This window comes from Chionomys nivalis, chromosome 17, assembly GCF_950005125.1.
Source record: "Chionomys nivalis chromosome 17, mChiNiv1.1, whole genome shotgun sequence".
Lineage (NCBI taxonomy): Eukaryota > Metazoa > Chordata > Mammalia > Rodentia > Cricetidae > Chionomys > Chionomys nivalis.
Genome location: NC_080102.1, coordinates 56044137 through 56059158, shown reverse-complemented (window position 1 = coordinate 56059158; position 15022 = coordinate 56044137). Strand labels below are relative to the sequence as shown.

General features: G+C 46.2%; 1 pseudogene; it reads left to right on the top strand.

The window, feature by feature from the left end:
* Positions 1–336: 336 nt before the first annotated feature.
* On the top strand, positions 337–14574 carry LOC130888414 (ribonucleoprotein PTB-binding 1-like; annotated as a pseudogene).
* Positions 14575–15022: the final 448 nt, after the last annotated feature.

Here is a 15022-nt window from a genome sequence, read left to right as displayed (position 1 = left end):
GGTTCTTTTTAGACTTTCACTTTTTCTGTTCTTGAATCCTTTTCAGCTGCCCTGTTCCATCATTGGCATCACAAAATGGGATCTAACTCTTACCTCTGGCCCTCTCCAGCCCTGACTTTGAACTGCCAGGAAGATCCTGAGATAACCACTTTGGAGGAGGCTTTCTGCTAGAGCACAGGCAGACATCCATCGGTGCCCTTCCTTAGGACACCATCCAGTGTGCCTGCCTGTCCTTTGGACAGGAGTCCACATGACTTGGCCTGGACTCGGAAAGTAACTGGCTGAATGAAAAAGGGACTTGGAAGGGTGGGCAGTAGGCGGTGAGATCAGGGGAACATGGTCAAAGCTTTCCATGTGCGTGAGGGAAATGTCACTGTGTGAATACTCATGTTGTAGAGTCAATGTAAACAAATGTTTAAAATGGTGAACGAAGGAATGAACCCAGAGAAAATATTAAAACTAAAGATTAAAATAGAGTAAACAGTTAACTAATGGAGATAATAAAAATTGCCCCAAATTATACCCCGGACCGAGGAAGAAAGAAAGGAAGAAAGGGTTCTTTTCAATCCCGGAAACCCAAACCTCTAAACCCCAAATCTGTGACCTTAGAAGGAAACTCACTGTGTTCAGATTCAACAGCTCATGAATATCCACCAAGTGCGAACAGCTCACTTCTATCTAAATCACTGTTTCAACTGAAGATCAGCCTCTGCACTGTAAGGAGAGGAGGCAGCCTCAGCCAAAGCAGTTAGGCAACAGGGTTCTGTCATTGTGAGGTCAGAGCAAGAAATGGACCAATGATGGCTTGGCTTAGATCACTGGTTTTCCTCCCTTCTGTTCTCAGGACAGGGAAGGCTGCTCTGGTCAGTGGGGAGCAGCGCTGGTTACACTCAAACGACTGTCCCGAGTGTTGCCCAGTACCCCAATTTTTCCTGCTAGACCCACTCTCCAAGGTCCACAATTTTCCCCAAATGGTGTCACGTGGTGGAAACACTGTCCAAACACTTGATTCTTTGTGGGACCTTGACACCCCCAAATCTTAACAAGGACCCTGTTCACTTTAACAATAAAATAAGCAATCATAGGTATCACAATGAACTCCAGAGCACTAGCCCTTCCAGTTATGAGCTCTGATACTCTCTCCTTAGTAGGTAGGTAGTGTGTTTTGCTTTTCACTTGGTCCCTAGCCAAACTTCTGTGACAAGTTGGTAAGAACTCATCACGTCTACACTCAAAGTGTTCAATTTATTTTCCTTTCAACTTAATTTGATGTTTCCTTTAGGATGGCAGCTCCTTACTACATCGAGATGCTGGGGCAAAATACTGCTTTTCATGGCACCCTATGCCCTAGGACTAACATCTGTGGGGCTGAGAGCAAGATGACATCATTCATCACATGATCCCTATCATTCCTGACACTTCGTACCAAAGTCCAGGATCCCCAAAGACAGTGTTCTGATATGTTTGTTCAAAATGATCAAGAAAATACTTGTCAGGGGCTGGAGAGATGGCTCAGAGGTTAAGAGCACTGCCTGCTCTTCCAAAGGTCCTGAGTTCAATTCCCAGCAACCACATGGTGGCTCACAACCATCTGAAATGAGATCTGATGCCCTCTTCTGGCTGCAGACACACAGACAGAACATTGTATACATAATAAATAAATAAATATTAAAAAAAGAAAATACTTGTCAGCCAGAACCCCACAGACAACATACGTAGGTCATGGAGCCATATCCTGCCACCCTGGGCCCCTCTGCTCTCAAACAAAATGTCTTAGTTGTGTCACTTACAAACAACAGAAATTGGTCGCTTTATATTTGGACATTGGCAAGGTGAGATCGAGATGCCAAGAGACTGAGTGTGTAACAGGGCTGCTTTCTAACTCTAATTGGTACTTTGTATGTATCCCTACATGGTCAAGGAAAGGCATGAGCTCAATCTTTCAAGCCCTTTTCTGAAGGCCACCTGTTTTGCTGTGTGGCAAATCTCTAGTGCTTATGAGTCCACAAATGTTAATACTGTTCTTTAGGTTTGAAGTTTCGACCTGGACTTGGCAGGACACAGACATAAACACATACTTACACACATATTACAGTCACTCACTCACTCACTCACTCACTCACTCACTCAGACCCCCCCCACACACACACACAAAATCAAACATGCACAACTCAATGTGCCCAGCATGCAGAGTGTCCTTCAGGGTCAGCTGATACACATTATATAAGAGCTAAATGGGAAAGTCAGGAGTGGGATATTTGATCATACTCTGAAAATCTTGAGACTGTGTTAATAAAATCGATTAAAAACTCATGGAGCGCAGCCTTTTCCGTCTCTCCTCCCGAAGAGGCAGCTTCTGCCTTGCTCCATTCTCCCCACTACTCCTCTTCCCCTTCTGTTTCTGTCTCTCTCTGCCTCTCTGCTCTCCTCCTCTTTCCCCTTCCCTCCATACCCACTAAATAAATATCCAACCTCACTCTGTAAGGCGTGCCTATCCATCTGTCTCAACAAGCTGAAATAAAGAAAGAAAAGAAAAACAAAGAAGCTGAGTGAGAGGAGTGAGCAAGTAGTTGACAAGAATTAGCCAAGGAAGAACAAAGTAGCCAGCAATAGGAAGAGAGGGATGTACAGGAAGGTTTAGGGAAGCACTTAGCGATTCGGGGTCTTTTTGGTTTGGGATGAGTGAAGGGATGCTTTTCTTGCTGCGTCTCTGTCCAAATAGGAAAGTAGATTGGTTGCTTCTTGGCCTCGCTGAGCTAGCAGGTTATCACCCAACATCTGACTCCCAAGTCTTTATTGGTAACTAGAACAAAGGAGCCTTCGTTAAAACTTACACTTGGTGACTGTGGCCAAGCTGGTACCAGCGGGAGCAGAAATCCCACTAGGCCTCAGCCTATGTGGTGAGGTGTTGACTGTCGGGCCCTGGGGAGAAGATAGTAATTAAAATACAGGTAGATTCAGGTTAGGCCATTAAACTGACAGAAAAGAAAAGTCTCATAAAGGTGAGCACTTGCTTTTTTTATTAGTTTATCAGGACAGGTTTCTCTGTTTAACAATCATGGCTGTCCCTGAACTCGCTCTGTAGACCAGGCTGGCCTCAAAGTCACAGAGGTTCATCTGCCTCTGCCTCCCAATTGCTGGAATTAAGGGCAGCACTACTGTGGCCCGGCACATGGCAATTATTAAAGCTAGGAAAGTTGAGGCAGGAGGACCAGCAGTTCAGGTCATCTTTGGCTACACAGTGGTCTTGAGGCCAGCCTGTGCTACAGGAGACCCTCTCTCACCAAATCAAAAAGCAAAAGCAAACAGAAGAGCAAGGACTGCTTTTGTCTTGTACATGAATGAGGTTCCTAGTATTTCAAAAGTAACCTTGCCTGTGAGACACAGAGCATGGACACAAGTGTGTCCATGAGTGTGACATCAACACCTGAGGCGGGAGGGTAGCGCTCAGCCTTTTTGTGTTCTTGAAGCTATGCTGCCTTCACCTCACCTAAGTAGTCAACAGATTTATCCTTTAAATGGACCTCACAGGACCCGCCCAGAACCAGCTATGGGGCATAAGCCAAAGAAACTGGATGGAAGTTAATGAGATTTCAAGCAGGATGTTCGTTCTGTCTATAGAACGTTCACACCCCTAAGGCATCGCATGAGCACACATTACACACTTAGTTACTGGCTAGCAGCTCTCTGTGAGGTCGAGGCCAGCCTGGTCTACAAATCAAGTTCCATTACAGCCAGAGCCACACTGAGAGGATCCCTGTCTGGAAAAATAAAGAAAAGATGAGATGAAAGAGTTTCCCTCTAGCCCAGGCTTGTGATAATCAGATGGAGACAGTCCTTGTCAACAAAATGTCCCCTTGTTTTTGCAAAAGGACAGGTATTGGAGGTGGGTCTCTGGAGTGCTTGGCAGAACATCCCAGCACTAGGTAGTTTTGTTCCAGAACATGTTCCTTGAGGTCTTTGGCCAGCAGAAATGATCCTTTGCTTCCAAATGATTATTGCCCCCACCCCTGTGCCTGATAACACACGAGCTTTAGTACTGCAATCGCCCTGCCCCCTGATAGAAAATGAAAACGTCCCACGAAAGGCCAGTTTCAGACACACAGAAGGACAGAAGATGGTGGGGGGACCTGGTGTGCTATGTCCCACCAAGGGAAGTTCCTCTCTTCCTCAAAGAACAGGTTCTTTTTAGACTTTCACTTTTTCTGTTCTTGAATCCTTTTCAGCTGCCCTGTTCCATCATTGGCATCACAAAATGGGATCTAACTCTTACCTCTGGCCCTCTCCAGCCCTGACTTTGAACTGCCAGGAAGATCCTGAGATAACCACTTTGGAAGAGGCTTTCTGCTAGAGCACAGGCAGACATCCATCGGTGCCCTTCCTTAGGACACCATCCAGTGTGCCTGTCAGTCCTCTGGACAGGAGTCCACATGACTTGGCCTGGACTCGGAAAGTAACTGGCTGAATGAAAAAGGGACTTGGAAGGGTGGGCAGTAGGCGGTGAGATCAGGGGAACGTGGTCAAAGCTTTCCATGTGCGTGTAGGTAAATGTCACTGTGTGAATACTCATGTTGTAGAGTCAATGTAAACAAATGTTTAAAATGGTGAACGAAGGAATGAACCCAGAGAATATATTAAAACTAAAGATTAAAATAGAGTAAACAGTTAATTAATGGAGATAATAAAAATTGCCCCAAATTATACCCCGGACCGAGGAAGAAAGAAAGGAAGAAAGGGTTCTTTTCAATCCCGGAAACCCAAACCTCTAAACCCCAAATCTGTGACCTTAGAAGGAAACTCACTGTGTTCAGATTCAACAGCTCATGAATATCCACCAAGTGCGAACAGCTCACTTCTATCTAAATCACTGTTTCAACTGAAGATCAGCCTCTGCACTGTAAGGAGAGGAGGCAGCCTCAGCCAAAGCAGTTAGGCAACAGGGTTCTGTCATTGTGAGGTCAGAGCAAGAAATGGACCAATGATGGCTTGGCTTAGATCACTGGTTTTCCTCCCTTCTGTTCTCAGGACAGGGAAGGCTGCTCTGGTCAGTGGGGAGCAGCGCTGGTTACACTCAAACGACTGTCCCGAGTGTTGCCCAGTACCCCAATTTTTCCTGCTAGGCCCACTCTCCAAGTTCCACAATTTTCCCCAAATGGTGTCACGTGGTGGAAACACTGTCCAAACACTTGATTCTTTGTGGGACCTTGACACCCCCAAATCTTAACAAGGACCCTGTTCACTTTAACAATAAAATAAGCAATCATAGGTATCACAATGAACTCCAGGGCACTAGCCCTTCCAGTTATGAGCTCTGATACTCTCTCCTTAGTAGGTAGGTAGTGTGTTTTGCTTTTCACTTGGTCCCTAGCCAAACTTCTGTGACAAGTTGGTAAGAACTCATCACGTCTACACTCAAAGTGTTCAATTTATTTTCCTTTCAACTTAATTTGATGTTTCCTTTAGGATGGCAGCTCCTTACTACATCGAGATGCTGGGGCAAAATACTGCTTTTCATGGCACCCTATGCCCTAGGACTAACATCTGTGGGGCTGAGAGCAAGATGACATCATTCATCACATGATCCCTATCATTCCTGACACTTCGTACCAAAGTCCAGGATCCCCAAAGACAGTGTTCTGATATGTTTGTTCAAAATGATCAAGAAAATACTTGTCAGGGGCTGGAGAGATGGCTCAGAGGTTAAGAGCACTGCCTGCTCTTCCAAAGGTCCTGAGTTCAATTCCCAGCAACCACATGGTGGCTCACAACCATCTGAAATGAGATCTGATGCCCTCTTCTGGCTGCAGACACACAGACAGAACATTGTATACATAATAAATAAATAAATATTAAAAAAAGAAAATACTTGTCAGCCAGAACCCCACAGACAACAAACGTAGGTCATGGAGCCATATCCTGCCACCCTGGGCCCCTCTGCTCTCAAACAAAATGTCTTAGTTGTGTCACTTACAAACAACAGAAATTGGTCGCTTGCATATTTGGACATTGGCAAGGTGAGATCGAGATGCCAAGAGACTGAGTGTGTAACAGGGCTGCCTTCTAACTCTAACTGGTACTTTGTATGTATCCCTACATGGTCAAGGAAAGGCATGAGCTCAATCTTTCAAGCCCTTTTCTGAAGGCCACCTGTTTTGCTGTGTGGCAAATCTCTGGTGCTTATGAGTCCACAAATGTTAATACTGTTTTTTAGGTTTGAAGTTTCGACATGGACTTGGCAGGACACAGACATAAACACATACTTACACACATATTACAGTCACTCACTCACTCACTCACTCACTCCCTCAGACCCCCCCCCACACACACACAAAATCAAACATGCACAACTCAATGTGCCCAGCATGCAGAGTGTCCTTCAGGGTCAGCTGATACACATTATATAAGAGCTAAATGGGAAAGTCAGGAGTGGGATATTTGATCATACTCTGAAAATCTTGAGACTGTGTTAATAAAATCGATTAAAAACTCAGGGAGCGCGGCCTTTTCCACCTCTCCTCCCGAAGAGGCAGCTTCTGCCTTGCTCCATTCTCCCCACTACTCCTCTTCCACTTCTGTTTCTGTCTCTCTCTGCCTCTCTGCTCTTCTCCTCTTTCCCCTTCCCTCCATACCCACTAAATAAATATCAAACCTCACTCTGCAAGGCATGCCTATCCATCTGTCTCAACAAGCTGAAATAAAGAAAGAAAAGAAAAACAAAGAAGCTGAGTGAGAGGAGTGAGCAAGTAGTTGACAAGAATTAGCCAAGGAAGAACAAAGTAGCCAGCAATAGGAAGAGAGGGATGTACAGGAAGGTTTAGGGAAGCACTTAGCGATTCGGGGTCTTTTTGGTTTGGGATGAGTGAAGGGATGCTTGTCTTGCTGCGTCTCTGTCCAAATAGGAAAGTAGATTGGTTGCTTCTTGGCCTCTCTGAGCTAGCAGGTTATCACCCATCATCTGACTCCCAAGTCTTTATTGGTAACTAGAACAAAGGAGCCTTCGTTAAAACTTACACTTGGTGACTGTGGCCAAGCTGGTACCAGCGGGAGCAGAAATCCCACTAGGCCTCAGCCTATGTGGTGAGGTGTTGACTGTCGGGCCCTGGGGAGAAGATAGTAATTAAAATACAGGTAGATTCAGGTTAGGCCATTAAACTGACAGAAAAGAAAAGTCTCATAAAGGTGAGCACTTGGCTTTTTTTATTAGTTTATCAGGACAGGTTTCTCTGTTTAACAATCATGGCTGTCCCTGAACTCGCTCTGTAGACCAGGCTGGCCTCAAAGTCACAGAGGTTCATCTGCCTCTGCCTCCCAATTGCTGGGATTAAGGGCAGCACTACTGTGGCCCGGCACATGGCAATTATTAAAGCTAGGAAAGTTGAGGCAGGAGGACCAGCAGTTGAGGTCATCTTTGGCTATGCAGTGGTCTTGAGACCAGCCTGTGCTACAGGAGACCCTCTCTCACCAAATCAAAAAGCAAAAGCAAACAGAAGAGCAAGGACTGCTTTTGTCTTGTACATGAATGAGGTTCCTAGTATTTCAAAAGTAACCTTGCCTGTGAGACACAGAGCATGGACACAAGTGTGTCCATGAGTGTGACATCAACACCTGAGGCGGGAGGGCGGTGCTCAGCCTTTTTGTGTTCTTGAAGCTATGCTGCCTTCACCTCACCTAAGTAGTCAACAGATTTATCCTTTAAATGGACCTCACAACACCGCCCAGAACCAGCTATGGGGCATAAACCAAAGAAACTGGATGGAAGTTAATGAGATTTCAAGCAGGATGTTCGTTCTGTCTATAGAACGTTCACACCCCTAAGGCATCGCATGAGCACACATTACACACTTAGTTACTGGCTAGCAGCTCTCTGTGAGGTCGAGGCCAGCCTGGTCTACAAATCAAGTTCCATTACAGCCAGAGCCACACTGAGAGGATCCCTGTCTGGAAAAATAAAGAAAAGATGAGATGAAAGAGTTTCCCTCTAGCCCAGGCTTGTGATAATCAGATGAAGACAGTCCTTGTCAACAAAATGTCCCCTTGTTTTTGCAAAAGGACAGGTATTGGAGGTGGGTCTCTGGAGTGCTGGGCAGAACATCCCAGCACTAGGTAGTTTTGTTCCAGAACATGTTCCTTGAGGTCTTTGGCCAGCAGAAATGATCCTTTGCTTCCAAATGATTATTGCCCCCACCCCTGTGCCTGATAACACACGAGCTTTAGTACTGCAATCGCCCTGCCCCCTGATAGAAAATGAAAACGTCCCATGAAAGGCCAGTTTCAGACACACAGAAGGACAGAAGATGGTGGAGGGACCTGGTGTGCTATGTCCCACCAAGGGAAGTTCCTCTCTTCCTCAAAGAACAGGTTCTTTTTAGACTTTCACTTTTTCTGTTCTTGAATCCTTTTCAGCTGCCCTGTTCCATCATTGGCATCACAAAATGGGATCTAACTCTTACCTCTGGCCCTCTCCAGCCCTGACTTTGAACTGCCAGGAAGATCCTGAGATAACCACTTTGGAGGAGGCTTTCTGCTAGAGCATAGGCAGACATCCATCGGTGCCCTTCCTTAGGACACCATTCAGTGTGCCTGTCAGTCCTCTGGACAGGAGTCCACATGACTTGGCCTGGACTCGGAAAGTAACTGGCTGAATGAAAAAGGGACTTGGAAGGGTGGGCAGTAGGCGGTGAGATCAGGGGAACGTGGTCAAAGCTTTCCATGTGCGTGTAGGTAAATGTCACTGTGTGAATACTCATGTTGTAGAGTCAATGTAAACAAATGTTTAAAATGGTGAACGAAGGAATGAACCCAGAGAATATATTAAAACTAAAGATTAAAATAGAGTAAACAGTTAATTAATGGAGATAATAAAAATTGCCCCAAATTATACCCCGGACCGAGGAAGAAAGAAAGGAAGAAAGGGTTCTTTTCAATCCCGGAAACCCAAACCTCTAAACCCCAAATCTGTGACCTTAGAAGGAAACTCACTGTGTTCAGATTCAACAGCTCATGAATATCCACCAAGTGCGAACAGCTCACTTCTATCTAAATCACTGTTTCAACTGAAGATCAGCCTCTGCACTGTAAGGAGAGGAGGCAGCCTCAGCCAAAGCAGTTAGGCAACAGGGTTCTGTCATTGTGAGGTCAGAGCAAGAAATGGACCAATGATGGCTTGGCTTAGATCCCTGGTTTTTTTCACATTCTGTCCCTATGTACAGGAAGGCTGCCCTGGTCAGTTGGAACATAGGGGCCTGAGGAGGCTGGTTACACTCAGTTAGCATTTACTGTATCTCCCTTTTTTGTTCAGCGTGTCTGTTCTTTTCATTCTTTTGTTCTTTTGGGGACCTGACACCCAGCCCAATTAAATTACACACAGTAGCTTCTTACTTACAATGCCTAGCCTTAGCTTGGCTTGTTCCTTTCCAGTTTTTTTATCTTTGAATTATCCTGTCCACCTTTGCCTCTGGCTCTTGGCTTTTTCCTTTTTTTTTTTTTAAACTCTGTGTATCTTACTTTGATTATTACTCAGTTGCTGGGTAACTGGATAGCTTCCCCTAGCATCCTCCTCTCCTTGTTCTCTTGCTCTTTCTCTGTTCCTTTCTCTATGATTTCTCCTCCCATTTATACTCTCTGTGCGACTGACCAACCTATCCTTTCTCCTGCCTTATGTTTGGCCATTAAAATTTTCATTAGCCCACCAGGTGTTAGACAGGCACAGCATCACAGCTTCGCAGAGTTCAACAAGTGCAACCTAAACAGAAGTCACACACCTTAAAATAATATTCTATAACACCCCATGACCTACCTTTTCCTTCTGGGTTTATTGACCAGGTTTTCCCCAACTTTGAAACATTACCACATGCTAGGGATCAGAGTCCAAACACAGGATCCTTCCTTGGGTATTACACATCCAAACCCTAATAGAAACCCTTTCTACTTTAATAATCACAGTAGGTGGAATAATTTGGATTACAACAGGCTCTGGATGTTGTCCTTCACCAGGTATGGACACTGTATACTTGCTTTCTCTTCCTCTCAAGAAACATCATGACCAAAAACAACTTGAGGAAGGAAGGTTTACTTCCCTTTCACTTTCCTATCAGAAGCTACCATGAGTAGAAGTCAGGGCAGGAAGTCAAGACCAGAACCTCGAGGCAGGAAACAAAGCAGCTACCATGGAGTAAAGCCACTTACTGACCTGCTCTCCTTGACTCTCTAAGCCAGCTTATTTTATATATACAGCCATGACCTCCAGCTCAGGGACATCAGTTACTGATTGAAATTCCCCATAGACTTACCTATTACATAGTTAAGTTCCTTCTTCCTCAGATTACTCCAGTGTGTGTCAAGTTGACAAAATCCAACTGGCACACACTGACACCCATCTATTAGTGGATGGGGAGCATGGTCCACTTCTCACAGACCCTAACATGCTGTCATGACTTTTGGCTCATGGAACCCATCACATCCATCCTCAAAGCAGTTCCTTTTTTAGTAGACTCAGATTGATCAGAGTAACATGGTAGCCTCTGACTGACTCTGGGATGCTGTGGCAATGCTCTGTTTCCCAGGACACATCAGGGCAAGTGACTAACTTCTATCTACGGGGCTGAGAGGAATAGACTTTGTCACATTTTCTCCATAAACTCTTCATCCAATTTCCCACCAGACAGAAAACTAGGACCCCAGTGGGCAGTGGGTTGATATGTTCAAAGTGATAAGAGGAAAAAAATCCATCAGTGGTCCTGGAATCCGCACCCATGAAGGAGGAGACACATGTGGTTTCTTTAATGAAACCTGATGTTCTGGGCCAATATTTTAGGGAAAGTAGAAGGGAAAATCCTCTCAAAATAAACCAAATAACAACCAAAATAGTTGAGAATGCAAATGAAAATTCAGAACAGACCTCGGAGCTAGGGCAACTCCCAAGTAGCTTTTCTGAGTGTGTTTAGACTCCTTTAGCTCTCATGGCCCCTTAGATGATTTTAGTTCTGGTTTGTGTCTCTGTCCGTGTGGATTCTAAACCTGGTACAGTTGGTGCTGTCCTAGTTCCAGGCCTTTAAGAACTTGTGCCTCAGAAATACCAGCCATTGCCACTGCGTTGAGCCATCTCCTACGGCTAAGGCTCTCATTGTTGTCACTGTCTGACCTCCAGTCCCTCAGAGCCACACCCCAACTTCTCCAAATGTCTCCACTGCCTGCTTGTCCTGCCAGTCGAACCCAAGGCCGAACCACAAGATCAGCTATCCACTCCCAGCTCCACGTTTTTTCAATTATTTATCGTTTTTAGTGAGCTATATATTTTTCTCCCCTCCCCTCCCAGCCTCCCCCTCCCCTCTACCCTCTCCCATGACCCCATGCTCACAATTTACTCAGGAGTTGTCTTTTCCTACTTGCCATGTCCATTAGATCCATGTGTGTCACTCTTAGGGTCCTCTTTGTTGTCTAGGTTCTCTGGGTTGTGAATGATCGGCTGGGATTTCTTTGCTTTATGTTCACTCATGAGGGAGTGCACACGATATTTGTCTTTCTGGGTCTGGGTTACCTCATTCAATATAATGCTTTCTACATCCATCCATTTGCCTGAAAATTTGAAGATGTCATTTTTTTTTGCTGTGTAGTACTCCATTGTATAAATGTACCACATTTTCCTTATCCATTCATCAGTCAAGGGGCATTTAGGTTGTTTCCAGGTTCTGGCTATGACAAACAATACTGCTATGAACATAGTTGAGCACATGCCTTTGTGGTATGATTGATCATCCTTTTGGATATATATATATATATATATATATATATATATATATATCCCAAAAGTGGTATTGCTGGTTCTTGAGGAAGGTTGTTTCCTAATTTTTGGAGAAATCACCATACTGATGCCCAACGTGGCTGTATCAGCTTGCACTCCCACCGGCAACGCAGGAGTGTTCCCTTTACCCCACCATTTATCCACTCCAGAATATGCTGTCATCGGTGTTTGGATCTTGGCCATTCTGACAGGTGTAAGATGTTATCTCAGAGTCATTTTCATTTGCATTTCTCTGAAGGCTAAGGATGGTGAGCATTTCCTTAAGTGTCTTCCAGCCATTTTTGATTCATCTGTTGAGAGTTCTCTATTTAGGTCTGTATCACATTTTTTACTGGAATATTTGTTCTTTTGATGACCAATTTCTTGAGTTCTCTGTATATTTTGGAGAACAGCCCTCTGTCTGATGGGGGTGGGGTGGGGTTGGTGAAGATCTTTTCCAAGTCTGTAGCTTGCCATTTTGTCTTGTTGACCATGCATGTTCTCTAATTTACAGAGGCTTCTCAGTTTCAGGAGGTACCATTTATTAACTGTTGCTCTCAGTGTTTGTGCTACTGGGGTTCTATTTAGGAAGTGGTCTCCTGTGTCAGTCTGTTCAAGTGTACTTCCCACTTTCTCTTCTATGAGGTTCAGTGTGGTTGGTTTTATGTTGAGGTATTTGATCCTTCTAGATTTGAGTTTTGTGCATGGCGATAGATATGGATCTGTTTTCATCCTTCTACATGTTGATATTCAGTTATGCCAGCACCATTTGTTGAATATGCTTTCTTTTTTCCATTTTATATTTTTACTTTTTTGTCAAAAATCAGGTGTTTGTAGGTGTGTGGATTGATATCCATGTCTTTGATTCACTTCCATTGGTCCTCCTGTGTGTTCTTATGCCAGTACCAGGCTGTTTTCAGTATTGTAGCTCTGTAGTAGAGTTTGAAGTCAGGGATTGTGAGGCCTTCAGAAGTTCCTTTATTGTACAGGATTCTTTTGGTTATCCTGGATTTTTTGCTTTTCCATATGAGGTTGAGTATTGTTCTTTTGAGGTCTGTGAAGAATTTTGCTGGGATTTTGATAGACATTGCTTTGAATCTGTAGATTGCTTTTGGTAAGATTGCCACTTTTACTACGTTAATTCTGCCTACCCGAGAGCATGGGACATCTTCCATCTTCTGGTGTCTTCTTCAAATTCTTTCTTCAAAGATTTAAAGTTCTTGACTCACTGGCTGCCACTCAACCTGGAGGCGGAGGCCAAAGGGGAAACTTTGTGGACCGCATATCGATGAGCACCTGAACAGCAGCTGCTGTCCTTGGATCCGGAAGAGATCCAGAAGCGCCTGGAACTTACTGAGTGCCGGTTCTGTTGTAACCGCCGCCATGATACTGATCCGGGGTCTTCCTGGGGACTTGACCAACCAGGAGGTACGCGATCACGTACTCTGAGCGACTGCAAACTGAAGGACTGTTGGTGGACAAATACAAAGGGACAGCTTTCGTGACCCTGCTGAATGGGGAGCAGGCTGAAGCTGCCGTCAAGGCCTTCCACCAGAGCCGCCTTCGAGAGCGGGAGCTGTCAGTTCAGCTGCAGCCTACAGAGGCTCTGTTGTGTGTGGCCAAGCTGCTGCCCAGCCTGACCCAGGCAGTGTGAGGAGCTGGTGCGGCCCTTTGGCAGCCGGGAGCGCTGCTTCGTAGTGTACAGCGAGCGCACAGGCCACTCTAAGGGCTATGGCTTTGCAGAGTACATGAAGAAAGACTCGGCTGCCAGGGCCAAGTCTGATTTGCTGGGCAAGCCACTGGGGCCCTCGCACACTGTACGTGCATTGCACAGATTCTGGGCAGCTACCCCCTGCCTTGCTGCACTCCCGTTGCCTCTGTGTGGACCACCTGCCACCTGGCTTCAGTGATGTGGATGCCCTGCGCCAGGCACTGTCCGCGGTCTATATGCCCACCTTCTGTCAGCTGCCGTGTGGCCAGGGTGGGCAGCTGAAGGGCTTTGCAGTACTGGAGGATGAGACAGCAGAAACGGCAGAGGCTGCACAACAGCGGGCAGACGGCCTGGCCCTGGGTGGCAGTCACCTTCGTGTGTCCTTCTGTGCTCCAGGTCCTCCTGCCGCAGCATGCTGGCAGCAGAAATTGCTACCCAGGCCACGGCTCTCAATCGAGGCAAGGGACTCCCGCCTGAGCCAAACATCCTGCAGCTGTTGGACAATCTGGGCCCATCTACCTCCCTCCAGCTGCTGCTCAATCCTCTGCTGCATGAGGTGCCAGTGGCCAGCAGGGCCTTTTGGGTGCGCCCACTCCATGCCACGGCTCAACGGACCTGCCCTGTCCACTGCACTGCTCCAGTTAGCCCTGAACCCCCAGAGCCAGAAGAAGCCTGGGATCCTGGGAGACTCCCCTCTGGGTACCCTCAAGGCTGGGGCCCAACCTGTCAATTCCCTCCTTGGGGAGCTGTCTGCAGGGGGTGGTGCTGACTCTGGAACTGCAACCCACTGAGGGAAGCCACAACCCTTACTACCACCAGTGCTGGGCCCTTCTGGGGTGACCGGGAGCCCATGAGTCTGCTTCCCCCAGCATCCCAGCTCACTCCACCCCCAGCCCCTGTGGGGCTCTGAGGCTCCAGTCTTAGAGGCCTCCCGAAGGACAGTGTGCCCCTGCCAACGACCCTTGGGGTGTCACTGTTGGAGGAGCCCCCAAAGGACTACCGCATCTCCCTGAACCCCTACCTGAATCTACATAGCCTGCTTTCATCCAGCAACCTGGCAGGCAAGGAGACCCGGGGCTGGTGACCATTGTTTAATTTCCATGTGTTTGTGGGCTTTCTGGAATTAGCATTGCTGTTGAATTCTAATTTTTTAAGCCATGGAGATACGATACGATACATGGGGTATGTCAAATTTTTTGCATCTGTTGAGGTTTGCTTTGTTACCTAGTATGTGCTCAATTTTTGAGAAGGTTCCATGAGGTGCTGAGAAGAAGGTATTTTCTTTTCTGTTTGGATGAAATGTTCTATAGATGTCTGTTAAGTCCATTTGAGTTATCTCGTCTGTTAGAGCCACTCCCAGCTCTAAATCTGCTCGAGGAGGTGACCTTTGACTCTTGTCAGTGCTCTGACCCTGCTCATCTGTCAGGGCTGACGTGGACAGCCTTCTGGGATGGATGGCTGGGAACAAGCCTGCTTTGGTCTCAAGGTAGAGTGGGCTCACAGCAAAACCTGCCTTCAGTCAGGACCAGAAG